We start from the raw sequence: 9,514 nt of genomic DNA on the forward strand, positions 1-9,514 counted from the left end.
CCAAAGGAGGCTAAACCAAATATTAATTTGAAGTGATCAGTGTTTTGCGAAGAAAAGAAAAAACTTTTGATGTGACTCAAATGATGACTTATTGTTTTTTTATTTGTATTTTTTAAAGATATTTAACTTATTTTCATTATGCGGAAGACTTTTCCACCATTGTTCATATTTATTTTACTAATTATCATTTCTAATGTGCACATTCCTTTTTTTTTTTTTTTTTTTTACATTTATTTATGGTGTTTAAAATGTTTTTGTAGAAATATGTCTCCAATTATTGAACACAGGTAGAGTTAGATATTTTATTTGAGGCCTCAGATCTTCTTATATATATATAAGAAGATCTCCCTTGTGACTCATCTCCAGGTCAAGACCTTGTGATATCCATGGACAACAACCAAATCACTCCCTCAACCACTGCCCGCAATCTTGGGGTAACCGTGGATAATCATCTGTCATTTTCCCCACACATCGCTAACCTTACTCGCTCTTGTCGATTTCTTCTTTACAATATCAGAAGAATTCGCCCATTTCTTTCTTCACAGGCTACTCAGGTGCTTGTTCAGTCCCTTGTTATTTCAAGACTGGACTACTGCAACTCACTCCTGGCAGGCCTGCCACTGTCCACGATTCGTCCTCTGCAACTGATCCAGAATGCAGCAGCACGACTCGTTTTTAACCTTCCCAAGTTCTCCCACACCACACCACTCCTCCGCTCCCTGCACTGGCTTCCTGTAGCTGCCCGCATCAAATTCAAAACACTGATGCTTGCCTACAAAGCCAAAAATGGCCCAGCACCCACTTACCTCTCTGCGCTAATTACACCACGCACTGCACCACGTTGCCTCCGATCCTCCAGCACTGCTCGCCTCATCCCACCATCTCTCAGGGATCGAGGGCGGCATTCATCCAGGCTCTTTTCTGTTCTGGCACCTAGATGGTGGAATGAACTTCCTCTAGATGTCCGTACATCAGAGACTTTGACTATCTTTAAACGACGACTCAAGACGCATCTGTTTCTCCAGTACTTGGACTAACCCCCCCTCCCCCCGAAAAAAAAAAAAAAAAAAAAGCTCAGATGTGTTGGACTAATGGTACTTAGTTATTAACCTAGTTAACCCAGTGTAAGTATGTATCCAATGTTGTAAACATTAAAGCACTTTTTGTAAGTCGCTCTGGATAAGAGCGTCTGCCAAATGCCTAAATGTAAATGTAAATGTAAATATATATATATATATATATATATATATATATATATATATATATATATATATATATATTGCCATTTGCCAGTGTTTTGCATTTTAAAAACCAGAGGTGGACGGTAACTAAGTACTTTTACTTTGTTACTGTACTTAAGAGCATACTTCACATATCTGTACTTTACTGGAGTTCTTTTTTTTTGTGGATTTTTCTTTTACTTCCCTACATTCTACAGCAAATATCTATACTTTCTCCTCCACCACATTTCTGCATGGTGTGGTATACAGTATAACCAGAATGGTGGCTAATATTTGAAGTGGGAATACTGCCACCTGCAGGCTATTATGTATAGTTGCATGATTTGCCTTCTGTAAACGTAGTGGTTGTCAGAAGTGAGAGTACATGCATTTAAGTAGTTTTAATACTTAAGTAGATTTAAAGGTAAGTACATTTGTACTGTTGCTCATGTAAAGAAAAAACATCTACTACGTTTACTTGAGTAATACTTTACCTAATACTTTATCTCTACTAAAGTATTTATGTCCTTTGCCCAACTGTGTACAACTGATCACAAAATATTCAACTTATTTCCAGTAAAAACGTTATTTCTACAGTGCAACTAGGGGTCGCTGTTTTACCATTTTATTTTCTTCTAGTTATCAAAAGTATTTGAAGGAATACTCAGTTAATATATATAAGTTAAAAAAAGTACAAGTTATATACAAGTTAAAAAAAGTTTAAAAAATGATTATATATATATAACTTTTTTTAACTTGTATATAACTTGTACTTTTTTAAAACTTTTTTTATAATAACTTATATATAATTTTAAAAACTTTTTTTAACTTGCTAGTTGTCAGAATTGTTCCCATGCTCCATATCCTGCAGTCCTATTCATAAAATGTTTTAAGCTAAGTTCAGTAAATGTATTGCAGTGCCATTTATAGCCAGCAGAGGGCACAAGAACTCTGCAATTTCAGGTCACATTTGTGACACTCTTTTGTTGCATCATTTAATGAAAATGGATGTTTATACCCACTGCTTAAAAGATAACAACAGTACCCACAGTCTATTCATTATGGTGTTTCACTACACATGTGACTTTATTGCACTGGATATTTCTTAACACATAAGGCGTCACTGTATAATTCTGGCTAATAGTCTGCTTACAGCACTAGCCTGGGTTGGTGTTAATATCAGTGTTGATTTTATGCAGATGTTTTCCAGTGAAACTATAAGAAAAGACCATTTCTAATTTTAAAGAACGTGGCTGTCTCTGTCCTGTATAAATTCTCCCTGACTAGATAGCATTGCTTGCCTGACATGAAAGGACTGTTTTCTTTTTCATTCGAGATAAAAGGCACAGTTTTTTTTTTTTTTTTTTGCTCTGCCGCATGGGATTGTACCTAATTTACTGACCTATACTAATATAGTTTGTTCTCTTGTGGCCTGTTTGTCATATTTGATGATGGAAAAGATTTCTGTTCCAACCAGACTATATCTAACATTACAGTGATGCGTTGTGTGTTCTAACACCTTTCTATCAACCAGCATTAACCTTTTCCTCAATTTGATCTACACTAGCACTTCTATTGAATCGGACTACACGGGTCAGCCTTCGCTCCCCATGTGCATTAGTAAGTCTTTGCCACCCATGACCCTGTTTCCAGTTTTCAAAAGTCGTTGAAATTCAGTATATATATATAGATAGATAGATAGATATAGATATATATATAGTATATATACAGTGTGTGTATATATATATAGATATAGATATATATATAGTATATATACAGTGTGTGTATATATATATATATATATATATATATATATATATATATTGCACATAATAACGTACACTTGGCTAACACTCATTCTGATTGCAGTTTCGCTGTCTGTGTTATCCAGAATGGAAAGACATCGTGTCCTTTACACTATGTCCTGTCCTCTACTAAATTCAATGCTGCGTGTGACCTCAAACCCATCTTAAGGCTTTTTACCCTACTGTAGCTGCCTATGAGAGCTAGGTGTTGGGTAAGAAAGTGGGCTAATGTAGCCATGGGCATCCCAGTGCTCTATAAACCCAGCACCACAGGAGCAATGGTGCTACTTCCTATAGCAAGAGGAACAAGTTCCTGCTTTCCCCTTTGTATACTATAAAGGACACTTTAGAGAAGAAGTTTTCAGCAGTAGTGAGGGTGAGGATATGAGAAAGTTTCCTAAAGTGTCCAGTATGATTATAGCTAATTGTTAGCATGCTGTTTACTCTGAGAGCCACCTGCTGATGCTGATAATCACGAGTGTGTGGATCACCGTCGGTTGTTTGGCTGTTGAGCAGATGTGCAATGATTCGCTTCATCAGTAATAGTGACGCTCAGCCGGATGAAAAATGGTTCTTAAGTCGTGTTGGTAGGCTAATCACATGGGGCTAGAGGGAGAGAAGTGGAACAGTTGTGACATTCACAGTCGCTGACTGAACTTTTAACAGCAGATAACGAGCCAAGTGTGTGTGTGTGTGTGTGTGTGTGTCAACGTACTGTAAATGTGTGCTGATGAGAATTAATTAATCAAATTCAGTGCTCGGCGTTTCAGGAAAAGACTATAAACAGACAAGCTGACAGTTGCCTCATGCGCAGCAATTATTTTTATAAGAACACAAATATACACTTGTTCTATGGCACTTAAACATAAACATCAAAAGATGATTAGTTTCCCATAACAGCATGGCTATTGTACCTGATCAGTTTGCACATAATATGTACATTACATTATACCTACATTAATTTTATTTAGTTCCTGTTACGTTTTTTTTTTTATACAATAAGTAATTCAAATTGAGCAATTTAATTGAATCAGACGTTTGAGACGTTTCATGTGTGCTGATGTAAAGCATAACACCACTTGGCCGTTTAAGTATATGCATCATTCCGTATCATGGGTGTTCTAACAATTGTTAATTATATTAACTGTCGGTTGCCAGCATGGGTGAAATGGTTCGGTACAGTCCACAGTACTAGAAAGAAAGAGGGAAGAGCAGCTACCTGCCAAAACTCACATTCAAAACCAAGCAAAAAAACAAACAAACTAAAAAAAACACATCTGATAACGTTTTTTTCTTCCTAAACAACACTTTATCTCGTTAGTAATTGCTTTTAATTAAAAAAATTGAGAATTGCCTATTGCCATGTTCTTTTGTTCACGGCTAACGCGCGCTACAAAGCTAACTAGCTTCCAATACACGGCTCAATGGAAAAATCCATCTCTAACCCCTCTAACTACTTGATGTGTGAAACGAGCGATTGTACACCCTAAAGCAGTGGCCTTCAACCTTTTTTTGCACCATGGACCAGTTTTATGTAAGACAGTTTTCACACCTAGTGTGTTCCTTATGTCAAGTCTGCTCTGTACTTTCATTTTCTTTGCTGTCACAAAGATAGGTTGTTGAAAATGGATGCATGGTTCTCATTCAAGAGTTCAAGTTGTCTCAAACATAGCCTACTTTTAAGGCTGCATCTATTATACAGAGCAAGCATGGATCACCTGTTTTGATAAACCCGTAATTTAAGTAGGACTCTTGGTATTTTCTTTTAAATGCAGCTTTCTTTTTGTTGGCAGTCTCAGAGTCTCATCTGCTGTCACACCATTTACACTATGTTCTCTTCATGTGTTCCCTTTTTTAAAGAAGCTGTCCAGAGACAGTTTGTTTTTTACTCATTTTTAGATTGTTACATTATCTTCATTTTATCTGGCATCAAATACAGATACAGAAACAGTGTGGGTAAGCAGTACAGACGGAGGCGAAGGAAAGATTATCTGATCATTTTTTTAAATGAAACACTTGGCAGACTCCAATTAAAACGTATATATAACTGTAATTCTTTCTGTGTGGTCTGGTACCATATCAACCACGGACCGATACCAGTGATTGGGGACCATTGGCCTGGCGCACTAGCTCTACATTCGACACTGTATGGGATTCAACCCCAGAGCCCTGGAAGTTGATTAAAATTCTCAGGCCTGGAGCCAATCCCAGAAGACTTAGGGCACTAGGCCTGGACACCCTGGACGGGATAATAATCCATGGCAAGGGATTGATATTATAAAGCAGAGTAAATCAAAATATAAAGAAAAACGTATGAGATTTACAGAACTGTCCACTTTCTCAATGCATTGTCTTCCTCACCTTTTGGCTACATAATACCAGCATAATATTATTAATAATAATAATAATAATAATAATAATAATAATAATAATAATAATAATAAAAAAACATTTTCACCCTTTTAATTAGACGAACTGTTGGTTGATAACTGTTGATTGCCAGATCCACCAGCGACGGGTAGTTAGTTCCGCCAGTGGTGGAATGATTGTGTAATTGGTACACTATGGAAGTGTTGTATAAAAGCAGAGGGAAAGAGAAAGCTATTGTGCTGAATATTAGCATTCCTTCTCAGGTGATGTTGCTTAATTATAGCAAGTATGAATCATCATTTCCCACTTTCTGATCATGTTCATCTTAATAGAAAAAAGCCGCTAGTTAGAGAGAAAGCACAAAACACAACATTGTCTACCTTGATGACTTTCCCATGGTGAAAAACCTCCAGGTCACAGCTTTTGTCTTTGCAGAACAATCCGCCACATCAAAAAGAGATATTTGCTCAGTTACCCCCTAATTACCTACAACAAATTCACATTTTGGTGATACTCTTTCCTTTTCTCCTCTCAACAATAGTTATAGCCTCTTGTACATTACTGATAATGCAATATGTCGAAGTGCTGATGTGTTTTTTAGTCAGCATGGGAATTGAAGTGCATTTTCTATATGTGCACTGAGTAATGATGTACAGATTGCTCGGTCTGCTATAACATGCTGTTCTGTGCTGAAGTAAGAGAGTCTGGCTTAATCTCGCTCGCTCTCCCACGCTGCAGTACCAGCAGGGCTTTGATATTCTCTTAAGTGAATGCTGCTCACTCAGCCACTGTGTACACAATTACGGCAGCCAGAGGAATCTCACAGACAGGGGCGGCAGTGCAAACCACCGGGTCGTCTGGTTAGGGGTTAATAATCTTGCTCAGTGGCTCTACACCTCATAATCCTGACATGAAAATGCCTTCTGAATGCCAGGCCAGACCTGTTTGAGGACATAAATAAACCAAAAAGTGGGAAATTATCATCGACTTTGTTAGGAACTCATTTATGCAATTATCCGAACAGCCAATCATATGCCAACCAAAACAACATGCAGAAGCAGGTTATGAGTTTCATGTAATGTTGGGCTTGGTGACACTGTGGCATGGTTGTCTATAATTGATTTAAGTATTTAAGATATGCTGGATAGTCTCCAGTAAAAATCCAGTAAGTCTGCAAGCAAAAACATTAAGGTCACAGGAGAATGGCTGGAAAGCACGGCTACGAGAACTTAAATAACCACTCTATTCATTCATGACCTTTCTCAGCATCACATCAAACCTCAGGCTAGATAAGCTAAAGACCATGTGAGGTTTGACTCCTGTCCACCATGCACAGGTATCTGATGCTACAGAGTCCTAAAAGGCCTCTATTCATCCCATTGTATCCTATGTAACAGTGCTACGATTTATATTCTGGCTTTAAATTCTCAGTTGCATTTTAAGTTTTGACCTCTGCTGGTCCGAACTTAAATTATGATAATGGATTTGCCTACATTAAGCGAATAACCTGTCTTACGGCACCTGCGCCAGATTTCATATGTGTGTCCAACCATCTTAGATGCTAATTTAAATAAAAGATCATAGATTACGTGATGAGCATTTAATGTACTATATCATTACCAAGGTCAGAGTGGATCACCTGTAAGCCTAAAAGAAATAATATTGTATAATATACAGAACACTGAATAAAATTAATATCTAAGAAATTTCATGTTGCCATTATAAAATTATATTGTTTCATTGTTGAGTTATTTTGTACAGAAGGCTTTTTGTCCTATACATATAGCATAGTCCTGCACCAGGTACAGGCTGAAGGCAAGACAAAAGAGTAGCCCAAGGGGATTAAATACACTGATCAGCCATAACATTACGACCACCTGCCAAATATTGAGTAGGTCCCTCCTTTTTCCACCATAACAGTGATACACAGTGTGTTCTGACATGTTTTTTTCTCACAACCAGCATTAACCGTTTCATTAATTTGAGCTAGAGTAGCGCTTCTATTGGATCGAACTACACGGGCCAGCCTTCGCTTCCCATGTGCATCATGGAGTCTTGGCCACCCATGACCCTGTTGCCAAGAAAGTGTCCTTCCTTGGATTACATTAGGTATGTCCTGACCACTGCCGAGCAGGAACATCCCACAAGAGCTGCAGTTTTGGAGGTGCTCTTATCCAGTTGTCTAACCGTTCTCTAAGGAAAACCGTTCCGTACTGATGCAAATGGGTAGTGAAGGTTGGCCCGTGTAGTCTGATCTTATAGAGGACCTAGTGTAAATTAAACTGAGGAAAAGTGATACACAGTGTATCACTATTATGGTGGCAAAAGGGGTTGTGTGCAAATATACACTGATCAGCCATAACATTATGACCCTTGCCTGGGTCATATGGCAAGGGTCATAATGTTATGGCTGATTAGTGTATATTTGGGTTATTTGTTTTTTATTAAACAAAGTTTATTACAAAAAAAGTTTATTAAGTTTATTCCAAAAAAAAAAAAAAAGTTCCAAAGAAAAAGTCTATGGTTTTAGGTGGCTATTCATTAGCTATTCAATCAGCACACTCTCTATAAATAACCCAGACCATTTCAAGTTCTTTGTGAAGCCCCTCATCTGCATTCAGACAGTAATGTTACTAAAGCTTGTTCTTTTGTGTTTTTATGTCCGGGTTTTGCCTAGATATTTTTGTTTCTGTCCCGCCAATCTGCTTCTCTGTGGGTTGCCTGTCTATCCGACTACTACAATGTTGTGCACTTTTGGCTTTTTGCCCTTTTTTATTAATAAACTCAACCCTGCATTTGCATCCAAGCCTGTCTGATTTGACTTCAGGCTTTGCCAAAGTAGTGTGTAATAAAATGTTACGTCAAGCCATTTTCCTTTTAAAAAGACATAGTGGGAGAACCACTCTATCTTATGATTATTTTCACATCTCCTTTGTAATATACAGTATTTCTCTCAAGGATAAAAAAATCCTAACCCTGAAGCAAGGTCAAAGAATTGCTTGATGCCCTTGAGGTCCCACCACTAACATCAGGCTGAGGAGGGAACGAAACAATCCCTCTGAGCTGCTTTCTGTCAGGGACTTCGGCAGGATGTCATCCGTAAGTTATTGTGCAGAGATACCCATCCATCACTAGAGTCGTGTTATTTGTCTTGATAAACTGTTGATGGAGAAAAGGAAAATCCCCAGCATCCAACACTCCTCCTTCCTTGAAGAAGAGAATCAGTCACATGGCCGCATGCATCTAGTTCACGCTTGGCTTACTCCATCTAAACGTCAGCGATGCCAACTGAGGAGGCTGCTATTACAAATGAGTGGCGCTCCATGTCATTGCATGGTTCCCTATTGGCCTACAGTTTGTGAGGCTCCCTGAGGTGGAAAGCAGTTTGAGAAAATGCAGTGAGTCAACATGATATTACAAAATTCAGACACCAAGTCTGTCATTTCAGCACTCACCACAGGAGCAACAGGGAACGTCATAGATGAAGGCCTTACTCAACAACTCCAGCTGGAGCTGCAAACATTATGGTCTACCCGTAGGAATGGAGACTGTTACACATCGCAGTGGTCTGATCTTCTGGAAACTAGTGTTCTTCAAAGAAAAATAATCTAATTCCTACTGTTTAAGATCCAAACTGATCTTTAATCTACATGTGTATCAAGAAGTTGTCAGTAAAGACAAAAGCTTTTAGAATGCCATGGAATAATACATCTCTGAAGCCTAAATCAAGGCTTCATATGATACTCAACCTCAAAAGTATCTGCTAATTTCACTCCTTCTTTCATACTTCAGTCGTACATAGATGACCATGGTCTTAATCAGACCACTGTTAAATACCATTAACCTTTTCTTTTAAGTCAAATTCAACTTAGAACAGTTGAAGTCAACTTCCATTTTCACCACATGTTGTGTTCTCAAAAGTGTTTCGCGGTCTAATCTCCATTCTACTGCTGGAGAAGTGGAAGACTTCCTTTGGTGCTGCCTCTGGCCACTTCAAATCTTTGTCATGCCATATGGATTTCTTAATGCCCCACAGGCTTCCAGCCCTTTGTGACTACTTTTCTTTTCTAGAAAAGCACATTAAGCATGCCGGATGTGTGCTTTTAAAACGTTCTCGGA

The sequence above is a fragment of the Clarias gariepinus genome, chromosome 25, assembly GCF_024256425.1.
Source record: "Clarias gariepinus isolate MV-2021 ecotype Netherlands chromosome 25, CGAR_prim_01v2, whole genome shotgun sequence".
NCBI lineage: Eukaryota > Metazoa > Chordata > Actinopteri > Siluriformes > Clariidae > Clarias > Clarias gariepinus.